General features: G+C 50.4%; 29 non-coding genes across 29 annotated transcripts; all 29 read right to left on the bottom strand.

Moving 5' to 3' along the window:
• Positions 1 to 228: 228 nt before the first annotated feature.
• Trnaa-ugc (transfer RNA alanine (anticodon UGC)) lies at positions 229 to 301 on the bottom strand. Its single transcript has one exon. It is a non-coding gene; the product is annotated as a tRNA-Ala (tRNA).
• Positions 302 to 1,375: 1,074 nt separating this feature from the next.
• On the bottom strand, positions 1,376 to 1,448 carry Trnaa-agc (transfer RNA alanine (anticodon AGC)). Its single transcript has one exon. It is a non-coding gene; the product is annotated as a tRNA-Ala (tRNA).
• Positions 1,449 to 1,871: 423 nt separating this feature from the next.
• Trnaa-ugc (transfer RNA alanine (anticodon UGC)) lies at positions 1,872 to 1,944 on the bottom strand. The gene has a single exon. It is a non-coding gene; the product is annotated as a tRNA-Ala (tRNA).
• Positions 1,945 to 3,007: 1,063 nt separating this feature from the next.
• Trnaa-agc (transfer RNA alanine (anticodon AGC)) lies at positions 3,008 to 3,080 on the bottom strand. The gene has a single exon. It is a non-coding gene; the product is annotated as a tRNA-Ala (tRNA).
• A 423-nt stretch (positions 3,081 to 3,503) lies between these two features.
• On the bottom strand, positions 3,504 to 3,576 carry Trnaa-ugc (transfer RNA alanine (anticodon UGC)). Its single transcript has one exon. It is a non-coding gene; the product is annotated as a tRNA-Ala (tRNA).
• Positions 3,577 to 4,650: 1,074 nt separating this feature from the next.
• Positions 4,651 to 4,723, bottom strand: Trnaa-agc (transfer RNA alanine (anticodon AGC)). The gene has a single exon. It is a non-coding gene; the product is annotated as a tRNA-Ala (tRNA).
• A 423-nt stretch (positions 4,724 to 5,146) lies between these two features.
• Trnaa-ugc (transfer RNA alanine (anticodon UGC)) lies at positions 5,147 to 5,219 on the bottom strand. Its single transcript has one exon. It is a non-coding gene; the product is annotated as a tRNA-Ala (tRNA).
• Positions 5,220 to 6,282: 1,063 nt separating this feature from the next.
• Positions 6,283 to 6,355, bottom strand: Trnaa-agc (transfer RNA alanine (anticodon AGC)). The gene has a single exon. It is a non-coding gene; the product is annotated as a tRNA-Ala (tRNA).
• A 423-nt stretch (positions 6,356 to 6,778) lies between these two features.
• Trnaa-ugc (transfer RNA alanine (anticodon UGC)) lies at positions 6,779 to 6,851 on the bottom strand. Its single transcript has one exon. It is a non-coding gene; the product is annotated as a tRNA-Ala (tRNA).
• Positions 6,852 to 7,925: 1,074 nt separating this feature from the next.
• Trnaa-agc (transfer RNA alanine (anticodon AGC)) lies at positions 7,926 to 7,998 on the bottom strand. The gene has a single exon. It is a non-coding gene; the product is annotated as a tRNA-Ala (tRNA).
• A 423-nt stretch (positions 7,999 to 8,421) lies between these two features.
• Positions 8,422 to 8,494, bottom strand: Trnaa-ugc (transfer RNA alanine (anticodon UGC)). The gene has a single exon. It is a non-coding gene; the product is annotated as a tRNA-Ala (tRNA).
• Positions 8,495 to 9,557: 1,063 nt separating this feature from the next.
• Positions 9,558 to 9,630, bottom strand: Trnaa-agc (transfer RNA alanine (anticodon AGC)). The gene has a single exon. It is a non-coding gene; the product is annotated as a tRNA-Ala (tRNA).
• Positions 9,631 to 10,053: 423 nt separating this feature from the next.
• Positions 10,054 to 10,126, bottom strand: Trnaa-ugc (transfer RNA alanine (anticodon UGC)). Its single transcript has one exon. It is a non-coding gene; the product is annotated as a tRNA-Ala (tRNA).
• Positions 10,127 to 11,200: 1,074 nt separating this feature from the next.
• Trnaa-agc (transfer RNA alanine (anticodon AGC)) lies at positions 11,201 to 11,273 on the bottom strand. Its single transcript has one exon. It is a non-coding gene; the product is annotated as a tRNA-Ala (tRNA).
• A 423-nt stretch (positions 11,274 to 11,696) lies between these two features.
• Positions 11,697 to 11,769, bottom strand: Trnaa-ugc (transfer RNA alanine (anticodon UGC)). The gene has a single exon. It is a non-coding gene; the product is annotated as a tRNA-Ala (tRNA).
• Positions 11,770 to 12,832: 1,063 nt separating this feature from the next.
• On the bottom strand, positions 12,833 to 12,905 carry Trnaa-agc (transfer RNA alanine (anticodon AGC)). Its single transcript has one exon. It is a non-coding gene; the product is annotated as a tRNA-Ala (tRNA).
• Positions 12,906 to 13,328: 423 nt separating this feature from the next.
• Trnaa-ugc (transfer RNA alanine (anticodon UGC)) lies at positions 13,329 to 13,401 on the bottom strand. The gene has a single exon. It is a non-coding gene; the product is annotated as a tRNA-Ala (tRNA).
• Positions 13,402 to 14,464: 1,063 nt separating this feature from the next.
• Positions 14,465 to 14,537, bottom strand: Trnaa-agc (transfer RNA alanine (anticodon AGC)). Its single transcript has one exon. It is a non-coding gene; the product is annotated as a tRNA-Ala (tRNA).
• Positions 14,538 to 14,960: 423 nt separating this feature from the next.
• Positions 14,961 to 15,033, bottom strand: Trnaa-ugc (transfer RNA alanine (anticodon UGC)). The gene has a single exon. It is a non-coding gene; the product is annotated as a tRNA-Ala (tRNA).
• Positions 15,034 to 16,107: 1,074 nt separating this feature from the next.
• Positions 16,108 to 16,180, bottom strand: Trnaa-agc (transfer RNA alanine (anticodon AGC)). Its single transcript has one exon. It is a non-coding gene; the product is annotated as a tRNA-Ala (tRNA).
• A 423-nt stretch (positions 16,181 to 16,603) lies between these two features.
• Positions 16,604 to 16,676, bottom strand: Trnaa-ugc (transfer RNA alanine (anticodon UGC)). Its single transcript has one exon. It is a non-coding gene; the product is annotated as a tRNA-Ala (tRNA).
• Positions 16,677 to 17,739: 1,063 nt separating this feature from the next.
• On the bottom strand, positions 17,740 to 17,812 carry Trnaa-agc (transfer RNA alanine (anticodon AGC)). The gene has a single exon. It is a non-coding gene; the product is annotated as a tRNA-Ala (tRNA).
• Positions 17,813 to 18,235: 423 nt separating this feature from the next.
• On the bottom strand, positions 18,236 to 18,308 carry Trnaa-ugc (transfer RNA alanine (anticodon UGC)). The gene has a single exon. It is a non-coding gene; the product is annotated as a tRNA-Ala (tRNA).
• Positions 18,309 to 19,371: 1,063 nt separating this feature from the next.
• On the bottom strand, positions 19,372 to 19,444 carry Trnaa-agc (transfer RNA alanine (anticodon AGC)). The gene has a single exon. It is a non-coding gene; the product is annotated as a tRNA-Ala (tRNA).
• A 423-nt stretch (positions 19,445 to 19,867) lies between these two features.
• On the bottom strand, positions 19,868 to 19,940 carry Trnaa-ugc (transfer RNA alanine (anticodon UGC)). The gene has a single exon. It is a non-coding gene; the product is annotated as a tRNA-Ala (tRNA).
• A 1,074-nt stretch (positions 19,941 to 21,014) lies between these two features.
• Positions 21,015 to 21,087, bottom strand: Trnaa-agc (transfer RNA alanine (anticodon AGC)). The gene has a single exon. It is a non-coding gene; the product is annotated as a tRNA-Ala (tRNA).
• A 423-nt stretch (positions 21,088 to 21,510) lies between these two features.
• Trnaa-ugc (transfer RNA alanine (anticodon UGC)) lies at positions 21,511 to 21,583 on the bottom strand. Its single transcript has one exon. It is a non-coding gene; the product is annotated as a tRNA-Ala (tRNA).
• A 1,074-nt stretch (positions 21,584 to 22,657) lies between these two features.
• Trnaa-agc (transfer RNA alanine (anticodon AGC)) lies at positions 22,658 to 22,730 on the bottom strand. The gene has a single exon. It is a non-coding gene; the product is annotated as a tRNA-Ala (tRNA).
• Positions 22,731 to 23,153: 423 nt separating this feature from the next.
• On the bottom strand, positions 23,154 to 23,226 carry Trnaa-ugc (transfer RNA alanine (anticodon UGC)). Its single transcript has one exon. It is a non-coding gene; the product is annotated as a tRNA-Ala (tRNA).
• Between the last annotated feature and the right edge of the window lie 964 nt (positions 23,227 to 24,190).

Here is a 24,190-nt window from a genome sequence, read left to right as displayed (position 1 = left end):
AGTAAGACGGACGTGTTGTCCACTCTCTAGACTTCATTGAGGTTAGGCCGTTATACCTAAGACAGATTTGCAGTCGATGACACCTCGACAACAGCCGGTCCTCACATTTACGTCTTGCTCTCCTTACGTCAGTATACATCATATGAGTCTGTGACGCTGGCTTTGCAACATCTTGCGTGTCTTTAGGCTCGCCGCGACCAACACTTACCATGCACTGTCCACAAAACATGGAGGCGCCGGGGCTTGAACCCGGGACCTTTCACATGCAAAGCGAACGCTCTACCAACTGAGCTACGCCCCCAAGCGCAACAGAGCTGCGCTGTTTTCCTTTCTTTGCTACTCTGAAGTGCACGGACCTGATGGTTGGTTGGTTTGTAGGGGTGAAGGGACCAGTGTATAAAGACGTGGTCACGTTCATATACACATGAGTTCCAAGTAGTTTCGATGTTCTGGTGTTACGACTACAAATTCCGTCTGTATTTAACGTCTTAAATTGAAAGGACTGTCGACTGATGACCACAGCAGTTGAGACCCATAGTGCTCAGAGCCATTTCTCGAAAGGACAGTCACAAATTGCTCCGTTTTCACTCCTTGTCGGCAATCACACCGCGCCTCAGGTAACAAGCACATCTGAAGCCCCATTGTGCACTCGACTGTTCATGCCAACTCACTGCCTCGCACTTTACTACTGTGTACCACTCTTGTCGTCCAACTGCAAAAGACTGGGCCACAACACGTTTCCGCGTCTCCATTGCACTGCGCAAACTACGAAACGCTCCCCAAACATGGCACTCACCAATGCAGACGACTTTTCCGACATTACACGACGCTCACGCAACGCTCACGCTAGTGACAGCCTTATTTAGAGCTTGACGTCGCGCCCAAGCGAGTGAGCACATTTCGCCTACGGCTTAGGCCGCCCACCTAGTGTGGCTGCTCGGTGTCTGCAGGCAGCGAGGGGCTGCAACCTTCCCGTGGTCGCGCCTATGTCACCTCTGCTTGCTTGTCAGAGACAGAGTATCGCAAAACATACAACTCACTCCATGAATTGATTGCTACGGCATCTGTCATCAGCAGTCACAACTAGCAACACCAGTAGCAGCCGACTGCACGTAAAGAATGGGAATGTGCAGTGGGATTTTTGTGAACTCGGCGCAAGGCAGATCTTTCCGACATAGGTTTGAGAATCTTAAGGGAGGACTTGTACTGTTTCTAAATTCAGTGTAGCGGTGGGAGGAGGGTGCTTCTTGCGCGTAACAGTACGCTTGCCAATTGTGGCTGCTAATCGTTCGCTCGTATCTGCCTTGACACATTCGCTGGCTGTGAATTATTCCACTTGCATGGCAGTGTGGACATGTTGGTGTGTTAAAAATTCTGGAGGCGCTGGGTATCGATCCCAGTACCTCTCGCATGCTAAGCGAGCGCTCTACCATCTGAGCTACGCCCCCTGATGACAAATAGTGCTACATACAACCATATCAATACCACAGACCCTTGCACTCTCATTATTCCGCAGACAAACACTACTCTCAATGTGGCCGCGAGGGTGTCTTTCAGGTTTTCTGCATTCTGTATCGAATCGTAGTTGGCCAAAATTAAAGTGGCACGCACAACGTCGAAAATAGCGTTCGGCCACCACTCTGAGTAAGACGGACGTGTTGTCCACTCTCTAGACTTCATTGAGGTTAGGCCGTTATACCTAAGACAGATTTGCAGTCGATGACACCTCGACAACAGCCGGTCCTCACATTTACGTCTTGCTCTCCTTACGTCAGTATACATCATATGAGTCTGTGACGCTGGCTTTGCAACATCTTGCGTGTCTTTAGGCTCGCCGCGACCAACACTTACCATGCACTGTCCACAAAACATGGAGGCGCCGGGGCTTGAACCCGGGACCTTTCACATGCAAAGCGAACGCTCTACCAACTGAGCTACGCCCCCAAGCGCAACAGAGCTGCGCTGTTTTCCTTTCTTTGCTACTCTGAAGTGCACGGACCTGATGGTTGGTTGGTTTGTAGGGGTGAAGGGACCAGTGTACAAAGGCGTGGTCACGTTCATATACACATGAGTTCCAAGTAGTTTCGATGTTCTGGTGTTACGACTACAAATTCCGTCTGTATTTAACGTCTTAAATTGAAAGGACTGTCGACTGATGACCACAGCAGTTGAGACCCATAGTGCTCAGAGCCATTTCTCGAAAGGACAGTCACAAATTGCTCCGTTTTCACTCCTTGTCGGCAATCACACCGCGCCTCAGGTAACAAGCACATCTGAAGCCCCATTGTGCACTCGACTGTTCATGCCAACTCACTGCCTCGCACTTTACTACTGTGTACCACTCTTGTCGTCCAACTGCAAAAGACTGGGCCACAACACGTTTCGGCGTCTCCATTGCACTGCGCAAACTACGAAACGCTCCCCAAACATGGCACTCACCAATGCAGACGACTTTTCCGACTTTACACGACGCTCACGCTAGTAACAGCCTTATTTAGAGCTTGACGTCGCGCCCAAGCGAGTGAGCACATTTCGCCTACGGCTTAGGCCGCCCACCTAGTGTGGCTGCTCGGTGTCTGCAGGCAGCGAGGGGCTGCAACCTTCCCGTGTTCGCGCCTATGTCACCTCTGCTTGCTTGTCAGAGACAGAGTATCGCAAAACATACAACTCACTCCATGAATTGATTGCTACGGCATCTGTCATCAGCAGTCACAACTAGCAACACCAGTAGCAGCCGACTGCACGTAAAGAATGGGAATGTGCAGTGGGATTTTTGTGAACTCGGCGCAAGGCAGATCTTTCCGACATAGGTTTGAGAATCTTAAGGGAGGACTTGTACTGTTTCTAAATTCAGTGTAGCGGTGGGAGGAGGGTGCTTCTTGCGCGTAACAGTACGCTTGCCAATTGTGGCTGCTAATCGTTCGCTCGTATCTGCCTTGACACATTCGCTGGCTGTGAATTATTCCACTTGCATGGCAGTGTGGACATGTTGGTGTGTTAAAAATTCTGGAGGCGCTGGGTATCGATCCCAGTACCTCTCGCATGCTAAGCGAGCGCTCTACCATCTGAGCTACGCCCCCTGATGACAAATAGTGCTACATACAACCATATCAATACCACAGACCCTTGCACTCTCATTATTCCGCAGACAAACACTACTCTCAATGTGGCCGCGAGGGTGTCTTTCAGGTTTTCTGCATTCTGTATCGAATCGTAGTTGGCCAAAATTAAAGTGGCACGCACAACGTCGAAAATAGCGTTCGGCCACCACTCTGAGTAAGACGGACGTGTTGTCCACTCTCTAGACTTCATTGAGGTTAGGCCGTTATACCTAAGACAGATTTGCAGTCGATGACACCTCGACAACAGCCGGTCCTCACATTTACGTCTTGCTCTCCTTACGTCAGTATACATCATATGAGTCTGTGACGCTGGCTTTGCAACATCTTGCGTGTCTTTAGGCTCGCCGCGACCAACACTTACCATGCACTGTCCACAAAACATGGAGGCGCCGGGGCTTGAACCCGGGACCTTTCACATGCAAAGCGAACGCTCTACCAACTGAGCTACGCCCCCAAGCGCAACAGAGCTGCGCTGTTTTCCTTTCTTTGCTACTCTGAAGTGCACGGACCTGATGGTTGGTTGGTTTGTAGGGGTGAAGGGACCAGTGTATAAAGACGTGGTCACGTTCATATACACATGAGTTCCAAGTAGTTTCGATGTTCTGGTGTTACGACTACAAATTCCGTCTGTATTTAACGTCTTAAATTGAAAGGACTGTCGACTGATGACCACAGCAGTTGAGACCCATAGTGCTCAGAGCCATTTCTCGAAAGGACAGTCACAAATTGCTCCGTTTTCACTCCTTGTCGGCAATCACACCGCGCCTCAGGTAACAAGCACATCTGAAGCCCCATTGTGCACTCGACTGTTCATGCCAACTCACTGCCTCGCACTTTACTACTGTGTACCACTCTTGTCGTCCAACTGCAAAAGACTGGGCCACAACACGTTTCCGCGTCTCCATTGCACTGCGCAAACTACGAAACGCTCCCCAAACATGGCACTCACCAATGCAGACGACTTTTCCGACATTACACGACGCTCACGCAACGCTCACGCTAGTGACAGCCTTATTTAGAGCTTGACGTCGCGCCCAAGCGAGTGAGCACATTTCGCCTACGGCTTAGGCCGCCCACCTAGTGTGGCTGCTCGGTGTCTGCAGGCAGCGAGGGGCTGCAACCTTCCCGTGTTCGCGCCTATGTCACCTCTGCTTGCTTGTCAGAGACAGAGTATCGCAAAACATACAACTCACTCCATGAATTGATTGCTACGGCATCTGTCATCAGCAGTCACAACTAGCAACACCAGTAGCAGCCGACTGCACGTAAAGAATGGGAATGTGCAGTGGGATTTTTGTGAACTCGGCGCAAGGCAGATCTTTCCGACATAGGTTTGAGAATCTTAAGGGAGGACTTGTACTGTTTCTAAATTCAGTGTAGCGGTGGGAGGAGGGTGCTTCTTGCGCGTAACAGTACGCTTGCCAATTGTGGCTGCTAATCGTTCGCTCGTATCTGCCTTGACACATTCGCTGGCTGTGAATTATTCCACTTGCATGGCAGTGTGGACATGTTGGTGTGTTAAAAATTCTGGAGGCGCTGGGTATCGATCCCAGTACCTCTCGCATGCTAAGCGAGCGCTCTACCATCTGAGCTACGCCCCCTGATGACAAATAGTGCTACATACAACCATATCAATACCACAGACCCTTGCACTCTCATTATTCCGCAGACAAACACTACTCTCAATGTGGCCGCGAGGGTGTCTTTCAGGTTTTCTGCATTCTGTATCGAATCGTAGTTGGCCAAAATTAAAGTGGCACGCACAACGTCGAAAATAGCGTTCGGCCACCACTCTGAGTAAGACGGACGTGTTGTCCACTCTCTAGACTTCATTGAGGTTAGGCCGTTATACCTAAGACAGATTTGCAGTCGATGACACCTCGACAACAGCCGGTCCCCACATTTACGTCTTGCTCTCCTTACGTCAGTATACATCATATGAGTCTGTGACGCTGGCTTTGCAACATCTTGCGTGTCTTTAGGCTCGCCGCGACCAACACTTACCATGCACTGTCCACAAAACATGGAGGCGCCGGGGCTTGAACCCGGGACCTTTCACATGCAAAGCGAACGCTCTACCAACTGAGCTACGCCCCCAAGCGCAACAGAGCTGCGCTGTTTTCCTTTCTTTGCTACTCTGAAGTGCACGGACCTGATGGTTGGTTGGTTTGTAGGGGTGAAGGGACCAGTGTACAAAGGCGTGGTCACGTTCATATACACATGAGTTCCAAGTAGTTTCGATGTTCTGGTGTTACGACTACAAATTCCGTCTGTATTTAACGTCTTAAATTGAAAGGACTGTCGACTGATGACCACAGCAGTTGAGACCCATAGTGCTCAGAGCCATTTCTCGAAAGGACAGTCACAAATTGCTCCGTTTTCACTCCTTGTCGGCAATCACACCGCGCCTCAGGTAACAAGCACATCTGAAGCCCCATTGTGCACTCGACTGTTCATGCCAACTCACTGCCTCGCACTTTACTACTGTGTACCACTCTTGTCGTCCAACTGCAAAAGACTGGGCCACAACACGTTTCCGCGTCTCCATTGCACTGCGCAAACTACGAAACGCTCCCCAAACATGGCACTCACCAATGCAGACGACTTTTCCGACTTTACACGACGCTCACGCTAGTGACAGCCTTATTTAGAGCTTGACGTCGCGCCCAAGCGAGTGAGCACATTTCGCCTACGGCTTAGGCCGCCCACCTAGTGTGGCTGCTCGGTGTCTGCAGGCAGCGAGGGGCTGCAACCTTCCCGTGTTCGCGCCTATGTCACCTCTGCTTGCTTGTCAGAGACAGAGTATCGCAAAACATACAACTCACTCCATGAATTGATTGCTACGGCATCTGTCATCAGCAGTCACAACTAGCAACACCAGTAGCAGCCGACTGCACGTAAAGAATGGGAATGTGCAGTGGGATTTTTGTGAACTCGGCGCAAGGCAGATCTTTCCGACATAGGTTTGAGAATCTTAAGGGAGGACTTGTACTGTTTCTAAATTCAGTGTAGCGGTGGGAGGAGGGTGCTTCTTGCGCGTAACAGTACGCTTGCCAATTGTGGCTGCTAATCGTTCGCTCGTATCTGCCTTGACACATTCGCTGGCTGTGAATTATTCCACTTGCATGGCAGTGTGGACATGTTGGTGTGTTAAAAATTCTGGAGGCGCTGGGTATCGATCCCAGTACCTCTCGCATGCTAAGCGAGCGCTCTACCATCTGAGCTACGCCCCCTGATGACAAATAGTGCTACATACAACCATATCAATACCACAGACCCTTGCACTCTCATTATTCCGCAGACAAACACTACTCTCAATGTGGCCGCGAGGGTGTCTTTCAGGTTTTCTGCATTCTGTATCGAATCGTAGTTGGCCAAAATTAAAGTGGCACGCACAACGTCGAAAATAGCGTTCGGCCACCACTCTGAGTAAGACGGACGTGTTGTCCACTCTCTAGACTTCATTGAGGTTAGGCCGTTATACCTAAGACAGATTTGCAGTCGATGACACCTCGACAACAGCCGGTCCTCACATTTACGTCTTGCTCTCCTTACGTCAGTATACATCATATGAGTCTGTGACGCTGGCTTTGCAACATCTTGCGTGTCTTTAGGCTCGCCGCGACCAACACTTACCATGCACTGTCCACAAAACATGGAGGCGCCGGGGCTTGAACCCGGGACCTTTCACATGCAAAGCGAACGCTCTACCAACTGAGCTACGCCCCCAAGCGCAACAGAGCTGCGCTGTTTTCCTTTCTTTGCTACTCTGAAGTGCACGGACCTGATGGTTGGTTGGTTTGTAGGGGTGAAGGGACCAGTGTATAAAGACGTGGTCACGTTCATATACACATGAGTTCCAAGTAGTTTCGATGTTCTGGTGTTACGACTACAAATTCCGTCTGTATTTAACGTCTTAAATTGAAAGGACTGTCGACTGATGACCACAGCAGTTGAGACCCATAGTGCTCAGAGCCATTTCTCGAAAGGACAGTCACAAATTGCTCCGTTTTCACTCCTTGTCGGCAATCACACCGCGCCTCAGGTAACAAGCACATCTGAAGCCCCATTGTGCACTCGACTGTTCATGCCAACTCACTGCCTCGCACTTTACTACTGTGTACCACTCTTGTCGTCCAACTGCAAAAGACTGGGCCACAACACGTTTCCGCGTCTCCATTGCACTGCGCAAACTACGAAACGCTCCCCAAACATGGCACTCACCAATGCAGACGACTTTTCCGACATTACACGACGCTCACGCAACGCTCACGCTAGTGACAGCCTTATTTAGAGCTTGACGTCGCGCCCAAGCGAGTGAGCACATTTCGCCTACGGCTTAGGCCGCCCACCTAGTGTGGCTGCTCGGTGTCTGCAGGCAGCGAGGGGCTGCAACCTTCCCGTGTTCGCGCCTATGTCACCTCTGCTTGCTTGTCAGAGACAGAGTATCGCAAAACATACAACTCACTCCATGAATTGATTGCTACGGCATCTGTCATCAGCAGTCACAACTAGCAACACCAGTAGCAGCCGACTGCACGTAAAGAATGGGAATGTGCAGTGGGATTTTTGTGAACTCGGCGCAAGGCAGATCTTTCCGACATAGGTTTGAGAATCTTAAGGGAGGACTTGTACTGTTTCTAAATTCAGTGTAGCGGTGGGAGGAGGGTGCTTCTTGCGCGTAACAGTACGCTTGCCAATTGTGGCTGCTAATCGTTCGCTCGTATCTGCCTTGACACATTCGCTGGCTGTGAATTATTCCACTTGCATGGCAGTGTGGACATGTTGGTGTGTTAAAAATTCTGGAGGCGCTGGGTATCGATCCCAGTACCTCTCGCATGCTAAGCGAGCGCTCTACCATCTGAGCTACGCCCCCTGATGACAAATAGTGCTACATACAACCATATCAATACCACAGACCCTTGCACTCTCATTATTCCGCAGACAAACACTACTCTCAATGTGGCCGCGAGGGTGTCTTTCAGGTTTTCTGCATTCTGTATCGAATCGTAGTTGGCCAAAATTAAAGTGGCACGCACAACGTCGAAAATAGCGTTCGGCCACCACTCTGAGTAAGACGGACGTGTTGTCCACTCTCTAGACTTCATTGAGGTTAGGCCGTTATACCTAAGACAGATTTGCAGTCGATGACACCTCGACAACAGCCGGTCCCCACATTTACGTCTTGCTCTCCTTACGTCAGTATACATCATATGAGTCTGTGACGCTGGCTTTGCAACATCTTGCGTGTCTTTAGGCTCGCCGCGACCAACACTTACCATGCACTGTCCACAAAACATGGAGGCGCCGGGGCTTGAACCCGGGACCTTTCACATGCAAAGCGAACGCTCTACCAACTGAGCTACGCCCCCAAGCGCAACAGAGCTGCGCTGTTTTCCTTTCTTTGCTACTCTGAAGTGCACGGACCTGATGGTTGGTTGGTTTGTAGGGGTGAAGGGACCAGTGTACAAAGGCGTGGTCACGTTCATATACACATGAGTTCCAAGTAGTTTCGATGTTCTGGTGTTACGACTACAAATTCCGTCTGTATTTAACGTCTTAAATTGAAAGGACTGTCGACTGATGACCACAGCAGTTGAGACCCATAGTGCTCAGAGCCATTTCTCGAAAGGACAGTCACAAATTGCTCCGTTTTCACTCCTTGTCGGCAATCACACCGCGCCTCAGGTAACAAGCACATCTGAAGCCCCATTGTGCACTCGACTGTTCATGCCAACTCACTGCCTCGCACTTTACTACTGTGTACCACTCTTGTCGTCCAACTGCAAAAGACTGGGCCACAACACGTTTCCGCGTCTCCATTGCACTGCGCAAACTACGAAACGCTCCCCAAACATGGCACTCACCAATGCAGACGACTTTTCCGACTTTACACGACGCTCACGCTAGTGACAGCCTTATTTAGAGCTTGACGTCGCGCCCAAGCGAGTGAGCACATTTCGCCTACGGCTTAGGCCGCCCACCTAGTGTGGCTGCTCGGTGTCTGCAGGCAGCGAGGGGCTGCAACCTTCCCGTGTTCGCGCCTATGTCACCTCTGCTTGCTTGTCAGAGACAGAGTATCGCAAAACATACAACTCACTCCATGAATTGATTGCTACGGCATCTGTCATCAGCAGTCACAACTAGCAACACCAGTAGCAGCCGACTGCACGTAAAGAATGGGAATGTGCAGTGGGATTTTTGTGAACTCGGCGCAAGGCAGATCTTTCCGACATAGGTTTGAGAATCTTAAGGGAGGACTTGTACTGTTTCTAAATTCAGTGTAGCGGTGGGAGGAGGGTGCTTCTTGCGCGTAACAGTACGCTTGCCAATTGTGGCTGCTAATCGTTCGCTCGTATCTGCCTTGACACATTCGCTGGCTGTGAATTATTCCACTTGCATGGCAGTGTGGACATGTTGGTGTGTTAAAAATTCTGGAGGCGCTGGGTATCGATCCCAGTACCTCTCGCATGCTAAGCGAGCGCTCTACCATCTGAGCTACGCCCCCTGATGACAAATAGTGCTACATACAACCATATCAATACCACAGACCCTTGCACTCTCATTATTCCGCAGACAAACACTACTCTCAATGTGGCCGCGAGGGTGTCTTTCAGGTTTTCTGCATTCTGTATCGAATCGTAGTTGGCCAAAATTAAAGTGGCACGCACAACGTCGAAAATAGCGTTCGGCCACCACTCTGAGTAAGACGGACGTGTTGTCCACTCTCTAGACTTCATTGAGGTTAGGCCGTTATACCTAAGACAGATTTGCAGTCGATGACACCTCGACAACAGCCGGTCCTCACATTTACGTCTTGCTCTCCTTACGTCAGTATACATCATATGAGTCTGTGACGCTGGCTTTGCAACATCTTGCGTGTCTTTAGGCTCGCCGCGACCAACACTTACCATGCACTGTCCACAAAACATGGAGGCGCCGGGGCTTGAACCCGGGACCTTTCACATGCAAAGCGAACGCTCTACCAACTGAGCTACGCCCCCAAGCGCAACAGAGCTGCGCTGTTTTCCTTTCTTTGCTACTCTGAAGTGCACGGACCTGATGGTTGGTTGGTTTGTAGGGGTGAAGGGACCAGTGTATAAAGACGTGGTCACGTTCATATACACATGAGTTCCAAGTAGTTTCGATGTTCTGGTGTTACGACTACAAATTCCGTCTGTATTTAACGTCTTAAATTGAAAGGACTGTCGACTGATGACCACAGCAGTTGAGACCCATAGTGCTCAGAGCCATTTCTCGAAAGGACAGTCACAAATTGCTCCGTTTTCACTCCTTGTCGGCAATCACACCGCGCCTCAGGTAACAAGCACATCTGAAGCCCCATTGTGCACTCGACTGTTCATGCCAACTCACTGCCTCGCACTTTACTACTGTGTACCACTCTTGTCGTCCAACTGCAAAAGACTGGGCCACAACACGTTTCCGCGTCTCCATTGCACTGCGCAAACTACGAAACGCTCCCCAAACATGGCACTCACCAATGCAGACGACTTTTCCGACATTACACGACGCTCACGCAACGCTCACGCTAGTGACAGCCTTATTTAGAGCTTGACGTCGCGCCCAAGCGAGTGAGCACATTTCGCCTACGGCTTAGGCCGCCCACCTAGTGTGGCTGCTCGGTGTCTGCAGGCAGCGAGGGGCTGCAACCTTCCCGTGTTCGCGCCTATGTCACCTCTGCTTGCTTGTCAGAGACAGAGTATCGCAAAACATACAACTCACTCCATGAATTGATTGCTACGGCATCTGTCATCAGCAGTCACAACTAGCAACACCAGTAGCAGCCGACTGCACGTAAAGAATGGGAATGTGCAGTGGGATTTTTGTGAACTCGGCGCAAGGCAGATCTTTCCGACATAGGTTTGAGAATCTTAAGGGAGGACTTGTACTGTTTCTAAATTCAGTGTAGCGGTGGGAGGAGGGTGCTTCTTGCGCGTAACAGTACGCTTGCCAATTGTGGCTGCTAATCGTTCGCTCGTATCTGCCTTGACACATTCGCTGGCTGTGAATTATTCCACTTGCATGGCAGTGTGGACATGTTGGTGTGTTAAAAATTCTGGAGGCGCTGGGTATCGATCCCAGTACCTCTCGCATGCTAAGCGAGCGCTCTACCATCTGAGCTACGCCCCCTGATGACAAATAGTGCTACATACAACCATATCAATACCACAGACCCTTGCACTCTCATTATTCCGCAGACAAACACTACTCTCAATGTGGCCGCGAGGGTGTCTTTCAGGTTTTCTGCATTCTGTATCGAATCGTAGTTGGCCAAAATTAAAGTGGCACGCACAACGTCGAAAATAGCGTTCGGCCACCACTCTGAGTAAGACGGACGTGTTGTCCACTCTCTAGACTTCATTGAGGTTAGGCCGTTATACCTAAGACAGATTTGCAGTCGATGACACCTCGACAACAGCCGGTCCCCACATTTACGTCTTGCTCTCCTTACGTCAGTATACATCATATGAGTCTGTGACGCTGGCTTTGCAACATCTTGCGTGTCTTTAGGCTCGCCGCGACCAACACTTACCATGCACTGTCCACAAAACATGGAGGCGCCGGGGCTTGAACCCGGGACCTTTCACATGCAAAGCGAACGCTCTACCAACTGAGCTACGCCCCCAAGCGCAACAGAGCTGCGCTGTTTTCCTTTCTTTGCTACTCTGAAGTGCACGGACCTGATGGTTGGTTGGTTTGTAGGGGTGAAGGGACCAGTGTACAAAGGCGTGGTCACGTTCATATACACATGAGTTCCAAGTAGTTTCGATGTTCTGGTGTTACGACTACAAATTCCGTCTGTATTTAACGTCTTAAATTGAAAGGACTGTCGACTGATGACCACAGCAGTTGAGACCCATAGTGCTCAGAGCCATTTCTCGAAAGGACAGTCACAAATTGCTCCGTTTTCACTCCTTGTCGGCAATCACACCGCGCCTCAGGTAACAAGCACATCTGAAGCCCCATTGTGCACTCGACTGTTCATGCCAACTCACTGCCTCGCACTTTACTACTGTGTACCACTCTTGTCGTCCAACTGCAAAAGACTGGGCCACAACACGTTTCGGCGTCTCCATTGCACTGCGCAAACTACGAAACGCTCCCCAAACATGGCACTCACCAATGCAGACGACTTTTCCGACTTTACACGACGCTCACGCTAGTGACAGCCTTATTTAGAGCTTGACGTCGCGCCCAAGCGAGTGAGCACATTTCGCCTACGGCTTAGGCCACCCACCTAGTGTGGCTGCTCGGTGTCTGCAGGCAGCGAGGGGCTGCAACCTTCCCGTGTTCGCGCCTATGTCACCTCTGCTTGCTTGTCAGAGACAGAGTATCGCAAAACATACAACTCACTCCATGAATTGATTGCTACGGCATCTGTCATCAGCAGTCACAACTAGCAACACCAGTAGCAGCCGACTGCACGTAAAGAATGGGAATGTGCAGTGGGATTTTTGTGAACTCGGCGCAAGGCAGATCTTTCCGACATAGGTTTGAGAATCTTAAGGGAGGACTTGTACTGTTTCTAAATTCAGTGTAGCGGTGGGAGGAGGGTGCTTCTTGCGCGTAACAGTACGCTTGCCAATTGTGGCTGCTAATCGTTCGCTCGTATCTGCCTTGACACATTCGCTGGCTGTGAATTATTCCACTTGCATGGCAGTGTGGACATGTTGGTGTGTTAAAAATTCTGGAGGCGCTGGGTATCGATCCCAGTACCTCTCGCATGCTAAGCGAGCGCTCTACCATCTGAGCTACGCCCCCTGATGACAAATAGTGCTACATACAACCATATCAATACCACAGACCCTTGCACTCTCATTATTCCGCAGACAAACACTACTCTCAATGTGGCCGCGAGGGTGTCTTTCAGGTTTTCTGCATTCTGTATCGAATCGTAGTTGGCCAAAATTAAAGTGGCACGCACAACGTCGAAAATAGCGTTCGGCCACCACTCTGAGTAAGACGGACGTGTTGTCCACTCTCTAGACTTCATTGAGGTTAGGCCGTTATACCTAAGACAGATTTGCAGTCGATGACACCTCGACAACAGCCGGTCCTCACATTTACGTCTTGCTCTCCTTACGTCAGTATACATCATATGAGTCTGTGACGCTGGCTTTGCAACATCTTGCGTGTCTTTAGGCTCGCCGCGACCAACACTTACCATGCACTGTCCACAAAACATGGAGGCGCCGGGGCTTGAACCCGGGACCTTTCACATGCAAAGCGAACGCTCTACCAACTGAGCTACGCCCCCAAGCGCAACAGAGCTGCGCTGTTTTCCTTTCTTTGCTACTCTGAAGTGCACGGACCTGATGGTTGGTTGGTTTGTAGGGGTGAAGGGACCAGTGTATAAAGACGTGGTCACGTTCATATACACATGAGTTCCAAGTAGTTTCGATGTTCTGGTGTTACGACTACAAATTCCGTCTGTATTTAACGTCTTAAATTGAAAGGACTGTCGACTGATGACCACAGCAGTTGAGACCCATAGTGCTCAGAGCCATTTCTCGAAAGGACAGTCACAAATTGCTCCGTTTTCACTCCTTGTCGGCAATCACACCGCGCCTCAGGTAACAAGCACATCTGAAGCCCCATTGTGCACTCGACTGTTCATGCCAACTCACTGCCTCGCACTTTACTACTGTGTACCACTCTTGTCGTCCAACTGCAAAAGACTGGGCCACAACACGTTTCGGCGTCTCCATTGCACTGCGCAAACTACGAAACGCTCCCCAAACATGGCACTCACCAATGCAGACGACTTTTCCGACTTTACACGACGCTCACGCTAGTGACAGCCTTATTTAGAGCTTGACGTCGCGCCCAAGCGAGTGAGCACATTTCGCCTACGGCTTAGGCCGCCCACCTAGTGTGGCTGCTCGGTGTCTGCAGGCAGCGAGGGGCTGCAACCTTCCCGTGTTCGCGCCTATGTCACCTCTGCTTGCTTGTCAGAGACAGAGTATCGCAAAACATACAACTCACTCCATGAATTGATTGCTACGGCATCTGTCATCAGCAGTCACAACTAGCAACACCAGTAGCAGCCGACTGCACGTAAAGAATGGGAATGTGCAGTGGGATTTTTGTGAACTCGGCGCAAGGCAGATCTTTCCGACATAGGTTTGAGAATCTTAAGGGAGGACTTGTACTGTTTCTAAATTCAGTGTAGCGGTGGGAGGAGGGTGCTTCTTGCGCGTAACAGTACGCTTGCCAATTGTGGCTGCTAATCGTTCGCTCGTATCTGCCTTGACACATTCGCTGGCTGTGAATTATTCCACTTGCATGGCAGTGTGGACATGTTGGTGTGTTAAAAATTCTGGAGGCGCTGGGTATCGATCCCAGTACCTCTCGCATGCTAAGCGAGCGCTCTACCATCTGAGCTACGCCCCCTGATGACAAATAGTGCTACATACAACCATATCAATACCACAGACCCTTGCACTCTCATTATTCCGCAGACAAACACTACTCTCAATGTGGCCGCGAGGGTGTCTTTCAGGTTTTCTGCATTCTGTATCGAATCGTAGTTGGCCAAAATTAAAGTGGCACGCACAACGTCGAAAATAGCGTTCGGCCACCACTCTGAGTAAGACGGACGTGTTGTCCACTCTCTAGACTTCATTGAGGTTAGGCCGTTATACCTAAGACAGATTTGCAGTCGATGACACCTCGACAACAGCCGGTCCTCACATTTACGTCTTGCTCTCCTTACGTCAGTATACATCATATGAGTCTGTGACGCTGGCTTTGCAACATCTTGCGTGTCTTTAGGCTCGCCGCGACCAACACTTACCATGCACTGTCCACAAAACATGGAGGCGCCGGGGCTTGAACCCGGGACCTTTCACATGCAAAGCGAACGCTCTACCAACTGAGCTACGCCCCCAAGCGCAACAGAGCTGCGCTGTTTTCCTTTCTTTGCTACTCTGAAGTGCACGGACCTGATGGTTGGTTGGTTTGTAGGGGTGAAGGGACCAGTGTACAAAGGCGTGGTCACGTTCATATACACATGAGTTCCAAGTAGTTTCGATGTTCTGGTGTTACGACTACAAATTCCGTCTGTATTTAACGTCTTAAATTGAAAGGACTGTCGACTGATGACCACAGCAGTTGAGACCCATAGTGCTCAGAGCCATTTCTCGAAAGGACAGTCACAAATTGCTCCGTTTTCACTCCTTGTCGGCAATCACACCGCGCCTCAGGTAACAAGCACATCTGAAGCCCCATTGTGCACTCGACTGTTCATGCCAACTCACTGCCTCGCACTTTACTACTGTGTACCACTCTTGTCGTCCAACTGCAAAAGACTGGGCCACAACACGTTTCCGCGTCTCCATTGCACTGCGCAAACTACGAAACGCTCCCCAAACATGGCACTCACCAATGCAGACGACTTTTCCGACTTTACACGACGCTCACGCAACGCTCACGCTAGTGACAGCCTTATTTAGAGCTTGACGTCGCGCCCAAGCGAGTGAGCACATTTCGCCTACGGCTTAGGCCGCCCACCTAGTGTGGCTGCTCGGTGTCTGCAGGCAGCGAGGGGCTGCAACCTTCCCGTGTTCGCGCCTATGTCACCTCTGCTTGCTTGTCAGAGACAGAGTATCGCAAAACATACAACTCACTCCATGAATTGATTGCTACGGCATCTGTCATCAGCAGTCACAACTAGCAACACCAGTAGCAGCCGACTGCACGTAAAGAATGGGAATGTGCAGTGGGATTTTTGTGAACTCGGCGCAAGGCAGATCTTTCCGACATAGGTTTGAGAATCTTAAGGGAGGACTTGTACTGTTTCTAAATTCAGTGTAGCGGTGGGAGGAGGGTGCTTCTTGCGCGTAACAGTACGCTTGCCAATTGTGGCTGCTAATCGTTCGCTCGTATCTGCCTTGACACATTCGCTGGCTGTGAATTATTCCACTTGCATGGCAGTGTGGACATGTTGGTGTGTTAAAAATTCTGGAGGCGCTGGGTATCGATCCCAGTACCTCTCGCATGCTAAGCGAGCGCTCTACCATCTGAGCTACGCCCCCTGATGACAAATAGTGCTACATACAACCATATCAATACCACAGACCCTTGCACTCTCATTATTCCGCAGACAAACACTACTCTCAATGTGGCCGCGAGGGTGTCTTTCAGGTTTTCTGCATTCTGTATCGAATCGTAGTTGGCCAAAATTAAAGTGGCACGCACAACGTCGAAAATAGCGTTCGGCCACCACTCTGAGTAAGACGGACGTGTTGTCCACTCTCTAGACTTCATTGAGGTTAGGCCGTTATACCTAAGACAGATTTGCAGTCGATGACACCTCGACAACAGCCGGTCCTCACATTTACGTCTTGCTCTCCTTACGTCAGTATACATCATATGAGTCTGTGACGCTGGCTTTGCAACATCTTGCGTGTCTTTAGGCTCGCCGCGACCAACACTTACCATGCACTGTCCACAAAACATGGAGGCGCCGGGGCTTGAACCCGGGACCTTTCACATGCAAAGCGAACGCTCTACCAACTGAGCTACGCCCCCAAGCGCAACAGAGCTGCGCTGTTTTCCTTTCTTTGCTACTCTGAAGTGCACGGACCTGATGGTTGGTTGGTTTGTAGGGGTGAAGGGACCAGTGTACAAAGGCGTGGTCACGTTCATATACACATGAGTTCCAAGTAGTTTCGATGTTCTGGTGTTACGACTACAAATTCCGTCTGTATTTAACGTCTTAAATTGAAAGGACTGTCGACTGATGACCACAGCAGTTGAGACCCATAGTGCTCAGAGCCATTTCTCGAAAGGACAGTCACAAATTGCTCCGTTTTCACTCCTTGTCGGCAATCACACCGCGCCTCAGGTAACAAGCACATCTGAAGCCCCATTGTGCACTCGACTGTTCATGCCAACTCACTGCCTCGCACTTTACTACTGTGTACCACTCTTGTCGTCCAACTGCAAAAGACTGGGCCACAACACGTTTCGGCGTCTCCATTGCACTGCGCAAACTACGAAACGCTCCCCAAACATGGCACTCACCAATGCAGACGACTTTTCCGACTTTACACGACGCTCACGCTAGTGACAGCCTTATTTAGAGCTTGACGTCGCGCCCAAGCGAGTGAGCACATTTCGCCTACGGCTTAGGCCGCCCACCTAGTGTGGCTGCTCGGTGTCTGCAGGCAGCGAGGGGCTGCAACCTTCCCGTGTTCGCGCCTATGTCACCTCTGCTTGCTTGTCAGAGACAGAGTATCGCAAAACATACAACTCACTCCATGAATTGATTGCTACGGCATCTGTCATCAGCAGTCACAACTAGCAACACCAGTAGCAGCCGACTGCACGTAAAGAATGGGAATGTGCAGTGGGATTTTTGTGAACTCGGCGCAAGGCAGATCTTTCCGACATAGGTTTGAGAATCTTAAGGGAGGACTTGTACTGTTTCTAAATTCAGTGTAGCGGTGGGAGGAGGGTGCTTCTTGCGCGTAACAGTACGCTTGCCAATTGTGGCTGCTAATCGTTCGCTCGTATCTGCCTTGACACATTCGCTGGCTGTGAATTATTCCACTTGCATGGCAGTGTGGACATGTTGGTGTGTTAAAAATTCTGGAGGCGCTGGGTATCGATCCCAGTACCTCTCGCATGCTAAGCGAGCGCTCTACCATCTGAGCTACGCCCCCTGATGACAAATAGTGCTACATACAACCATATCAATACCACAGACCCTTGCACTCTCATTATTCCGCAGACAAACACTACTCTCAATGTGGCCGCGAGGGTGTCTTTCAGGTTTTCTGCATTCTGTATCGAATCGTAGTTGGCCAAAATTAAAGTGGCACGCACAACGTCGAAAATAGCGTTCGGCCACCACTCTGAGTAAGACGGACGTGTTGTCCACTCTCTAGACTTCATTGAGGTTAGGCCGTTATACCTAAGACAGATTTGCAGTCGATGACACCTCGACAACAGCCGGTCCTCACATTTACGTCTTGCTCTCCTTACGTCAGTATACATCATATGAGTCTGTGACGCTGGCTTTGCAACATCTTGCGTGTCTTTAGGCTCGCCGCGACCAACACTTACCATGCACTGTCCACAAAACATGGAGGCGCCGGGGCTTGAACCCGGGACCTTTCACATGCAAAGCGAACGCTCTACCAACTGAGCTACGCCCCCAAGCGCAACAGAGCTGCGCTGTTTTCCTTTCTTTGCTACTCTGAAGTGCACGGACCTGATGGTTGGTTGGTTTGTAGGGGTGAAGGGACCAGTGTATAAAGACGTGGTCACGTTCATATACACATGAGTTCCAAGTAGTTTCGATGTTCTGGTGTTACGACTACAAATTCCGTCTGTATTTAACGTCTTAAATTGAAAGGACTGTCGACTGATGACCACAGCAGTTGAGACCCATAGTGCTCAGAGCCATTTCTCGAAAGGACAGTCACAAATTGCTCCGTTTTCACTCCTTGTCGGCAATCACACCGCGCCTCAGGTAACAAGCACATCTGAAGCCCCATTGTGCACTCGACTGTTCATGCCAACTCACTGCCTCGCACTTTACTACTGTGTACCACTCTTGTCGTCCAACTGCAAAAGACTGGGCCACAACACGTTTCGGCGTCTCCATTGCACTGCGCAAACTACGAAACGCTCCCCAAACATGGCACTCACCAATGCAGACGACTTTTCCGACTTTACACGACGCTCACGCTAGTGACAGCCTTATTTAGAGCTTGACGTCGCGCCCAAGCGAGTGAGCACATTTCGCCTACGGCTTAGGCCGCCCACCTAGTGTGGCTGCTCGGTGTCTGCAGGCAGCGAGGGGCTGCAACCTTCCCGTGTTCGCGCCTATGTCACCTCTGCTTGCTTGTCAGAGACAGAGTATCGCAAAACATACAACTCACTCCATGAATTGATTGCTACGGCATCTGTCATCAGCAGTCACAACTAGCAACACCAGTAGCAGCCGACTGCACGTAAAGAATGGGAATGTGCAGTGGGATTTTTGTGAACTCGGCGCAAGGCAGATCTTTCCGACATAGGTTTGAGAATCTTAAGGGAGGACTTGTACTGTTTCTAAATTCAGTGTAGCGGTGGGAGGAGGGTGCTTCTTGCGCGTAACAGTACGCTTGCCAATTGTGGCTGCTAATCGTTCGCTCGTATCTGCCTTGACACATTCGCTGGCTGTGAATTATTCCACTTGCATGGCAGTGTGGACATGTTGGTGTGTTAAAAATTCTGGAGGCGCTGGGTATCGATCCCAGTACCTCTCGCATGCTAAGCGAGCGCTCTACCATCTGAGCTACGCCCCCTGATGACAAATAGTGCTACATACAACCATATCAATACCACAGACCCTTGCACTCTCATTATTCCGCAGACAAACACTACTCTCAATGTGGCCGCGAGGGTGTCTTTCAGGTTTTCTGCATTCTGTATCGAATCGTAGTTGGCCAAAATTAAAGTGGCACGCACAACGTCGAAAATAGCGTTCGGCCACCACTCTGAGTAAGACGGACGTGTTGTCCACTCTCTAGACTTCATTGAGGTTAGGCCGTTATACCTAAGACAGATTTGCAGTCGATGACACCTCGACAACAGCCGGTCCTCACATTTACGTCTTGCTCTCCTTACGTCAGTATACATCATATGAGTCTGTGACGCTGGCTTTGCAACATCTTGCGTGTCTTTAGGCTCGCCGCGACCAACACTTACCATGCACTGTCCACAAAACATGGAGGCGCCGGGGCTTGAACCCGGGACCTTTCACATGCAAAGCGAACGCTCTACCAACTGAGCTACGCCCCCAAGCGCAACAGAGCTGCGCTGTTTTCCTTTCTTTGCTACTCTGAAGTGCACGGACCTGATGGTTGGTTGGTTTGTAGGGGTGAAGGGACCAGTGTATAAAGACGTGGTCACGTTCATATACACATGAGTTCCAAGTAGTTTCGATGTTCTGGTGTTACGACTACAAATTCCGTCTGTATTTAACGTCTTAAATTGAAAGGACTGTCGACTGATGACCACAGCAGTTGAGACCCATAGTGCTCAGAGCCATTTCTCGAAAGGACAGTCACAAATTGCTCCGTTTTCACTCCTTGTCGGCAATCACACCGCGCCTCAGGTAACAAGCACATCTGAAGCCCCATTGTGCACTCGACTGTTCATGCCAACTCACTGCCTCGCACTTTACTACTGTGTACCACTCTTGTCGTCCAACTGCAAAAGACTGGGCCACAACACGTTTCCGCGTCTCCATTGCACTGCGCAAACTACGAAACGCTCCCCAAACATGGCACTCACCAATGCAGACGACTTTTCCGACTTTACACGACGCTCACGCAACGCTCACGCTAGTGACAGCCTTATTTAGAGCTTGACGTCGCGCCCAAGCGAGTGAGCACATTTCGCCTACGGCTTAGGCCGCCCACCTAGTGTGGCTGCTCGGTGTCTGCAGGCAGCGAGGGGCTGCAACCTTCCCGTGTTCGCGCCTATGTCACCTCTGCTTGCTTGTCAGAGACAGAGTATCGCAAAACATACAACTCACTCCATGAATTGATTGCTACGGCATCTGTCATCAGCAGTCACAACTAGCAACACCAGTAGCAGCCGACTGCACGTAAAGAATGGGAATGTGCAGTGGGATTTTTGTGAACTCGGCGCAAGGCAGATCTTTCCGACATAGGTTTGAGAATCTTAAGGGAGGACTTGTACTGTTTCTAAATTCAGTGTAGCGGTGGGAGGAGGGTGCTTCTTGCGCGTAACAGTACGCTTGCCAATTGTGGCTGCTAATCGTTCGCTCGTATCTGCCTTGACACATTCGCTGGCTGTGAATTATTCCACTTGCATGGCAGTGTGGACATGTTGGTGTGTTAAAAATTCTGGAGGCGCTGGGTATCGATCCCAGTACCTCTCGCATGCTAAGCGAGCGCTCTACCATCTGAGCTACGCCCCCTGATGACAAATAGTGCTACATACAACCATATCAATACCACAGACCCTTGCACTCTCATTATTCCGCAGACAAACACTACTCTCAATGTGGCCGCGAGGGTGTCTTTCAGGTTTTCTGCATTCTGTATCGAATCGTAGTTGGCCAAAATTAAAGTGGCACGCACAACGTCGAAAATAGCGTTCGGCCACCACTCTGAGTAAGACGGACGTGTTGTCCACTCTCTAGACTTCATTGAGGTTAGGCCGTTATACCTAAGACAGATTTGCAGTCGATGACACCTCGACAACAGCCGGTCCTCACATTTACGTCTTGCTCTCCTTACGTCAGTATACATCATATGAGTCTGTGACGCTGGCTTTGCAACATCTTGCGTGTCTTTAGGCTCGCCGCGACCAACACTTACCATGCACTGTCCACAAAACATGGAGGCGCCGGGGCTTGAACCCGGGACCTTTCACATGCAAAGCGAACGCTCTACCAACTGAGCTACGCCCCCAAGCGCAACAGAGCTGCGCTGTTTTCCTTTCTTTGCTACTCTGAAGTGCACGGACCTGATGGTTGGTTGGTTTGTAGGGGTGAAGGGACCAGTGTATAAAGACGTGGTCACGTTCATATACACATGAGTTCCAAGTAGTTTCGATGTTCTGGTGTTACGACTACAAATTCCGTCTGTATTTAACGTCTTAAATTGAAAGGACTGTCGACTGATGACCACAGCAGTTGAGACCCATAGTGCTCAGAGCCATTTCTCGAAAGGACAGTCACAAATTGCTCCGTTTTCACTCCTTGTCGGCAATCACACCGCGCCTCAGGTAACAAGCACATCTGAAGCCCCATTGTGCACTCGACTGTTCATGCCAACTCACTGCCTCGCACTTTACTACTGTGTACCACTCTTGTCGTCCAACTGCAAAAGACTGGGCCACAACACGTTTCCGCGTCTCCATTGCACTGCGCAAACTACGAAACGCTCCCCAAACATGGCACTCACCAATGCAGACGACTTTTCCGACATTACACGACGCTCACGCAACGCTCACGCTAGTGACAGCCTTATTTAGAGCTTGACGTCGCGCCCAAGCGAGTGAGCACATTTCGCCTACGGCTTAGGCCGCCCACCTAGTGTGGCTGCTCGGTGTCTGCAGGCAGCGAGGGGCTGCAACCTTCCCGTGTTCGCGCCTATGTCACCTCTGCTTGCTTGTCAGAGACAGAGTATCGCAAAACATACAACTCACTCCATGAATTGATTGCTACGGCATCTGTCATCAGCAGTCACAACTAGCAACACCAGTAGCAGCCGACTGCACGTAAAGAATGGGAATGTGCAGTGGGATTTTTGTGAACTCGGCGCAAGGCAGATCTTTCCGACATAGGTTTGAGAATCTTAAGGGAGGACTTGTACTGTTTCTAAATTCAGTGTAGCGGTGGGAGGAGGGTGCTTCTTGCGCGTAACAGTACGCTTGCCAATTGTGGCTGCTAATCGTTCGCTCGTATCTGCCTTGACACATTCGCTGGCTGTGAATTATTCCACTTGCATGGCAGTGTGGACATGTTGGTGTGTTAAAAATTCTGGAGGCGCTGGGTATCGATCCCAGTACCTCTCGCATGCTAAGCGAGCGCTCTACCATCTGAGCTACGCCCCCTGATGACAAATAGTGCTACATACAACCATATCAATACCACAGACCCTTGCACTCTCATTATTCCGCAGACAAACACTACTCTCAATGTGGCCGCGAGGGTGTCTTTCAGGTTTTCTGCATTCTGTATCGAATCGTAGTTGGCCAAAATTAAAGTGGCACGCACAACGTCGAAAATAGCGTTCGGCCACCACTCTGAGTAAGACGGACGTGTTGTCCACTCTCTAGACTTCATTGAGGTTAGGCCGTTATACCTAAGACAGATTTGCAGTCGATGACACCTCGACAACAGCCGGTCCTCACATTTACGTCTTGCTCTCCTTACGTCAGTATACATCATATGAGTCTGTGACGCTGGCTTTGCAACATCTTGCGTGTCTTTAGGCTCGCCGCGACCAACACTTACCATGCACTGTCCACAAAACATGGAGGCGCCGGGGCTTGAACCCGGGACCTTTCACATGCAAAGCGAACGCTCTACCAACTGAGCTACGCCCCCAAGCGCAACAGAGCTGCGCTGTTTTCCTTTCTTTGCTACTCTGAAGTGCACGGACCTGATGGTTGGTTGGTTTGTAGGGGTGAAGGGACCAGTGTACAAAGGCGTGGTCACGTTCATATACACATGAGTTCCAAGTAGTTTCGATGTTCTGGTGTTACGACTACAAATTCCGTCTGTATTTAACGTCTTAAATTGAAAGGACTGTCGACTGATGACCACAGCAGTTGAGACCCATAGTGCTCAGAGCCATTTCTCGAAAGGACAGTCACAAATTGCTCCGTTTTCACTCCTTGTCGGCAATCACACCGCGCCTCAGGTAACAAGCACATCTGAAGCCCCATTGTGCACTCGACTGTTCATGCCAACTCACTGCCTCGCACTTTACTACTGTGTACCACTCTTGTCGTCCAACTGCAAAAGACTGGGCCACAACACGTTTCGGCGTCTCCATTGCACTGCGCAAACTACGAAACGCTCCCCAAACATGGCACTCACCAATGCAGACGACTTTTCCGACTTTACACGACGCTCACGCTAGTGACAGCCTTATTTAGAGCTTGACGTCGCGCCCAAGCGAGTGAGCACATTTCGCCTACGGCTTAGGCCGCCCACCTAGTGTGGCTGCTCGGTGTCTGCAGGCAGCGAGGGGCTGCAACCTTCCCGTGTTCGCGCCTATGTCACCTCTGCTTGCTTGTCAGAGACAGAGTATCGCAAAACATACAACTCACTCCATGAATTGATTGCTACGGCATCTGTCATCAGCAGTCACAACTAGCAACACCAGTAGCAGCCGACTGCACGTAAAGAATGGGAATGTGCAGTGGGATTTTTGTGAACTCGGCGCAAGGCAGATCTTTCCGACATAGGTTTGAGAATCTTAAGGGAGGACTTGTACTGTTTCTAAATTCAGTGTAGCGGTGGGAGGAGGGTGCTTCTTGCGCGTAACAGTACGCTTGCCAATTGT

Source organism: Schistocerca cancellata, chromosome 10 (assembly GCF_023864275.1).
Source record: "Schistocerca cancellata isolate TAMUIC-IGC-003103 chromosome 10, iqSchCanc2.1, whole genome shotgun sequence".
Lineage (NCBI taxonomy): Eukaryota > Metazoa > Arthropoda > Insecta > Orthoptera > Acrididae > Schistocerca > Schistocerca cancellata.
The sequence above is the reverse complement of the archived record's forward strand: the minus strand, read 5'-3'. Positions and strand labels throughout refer to the sequence as shown.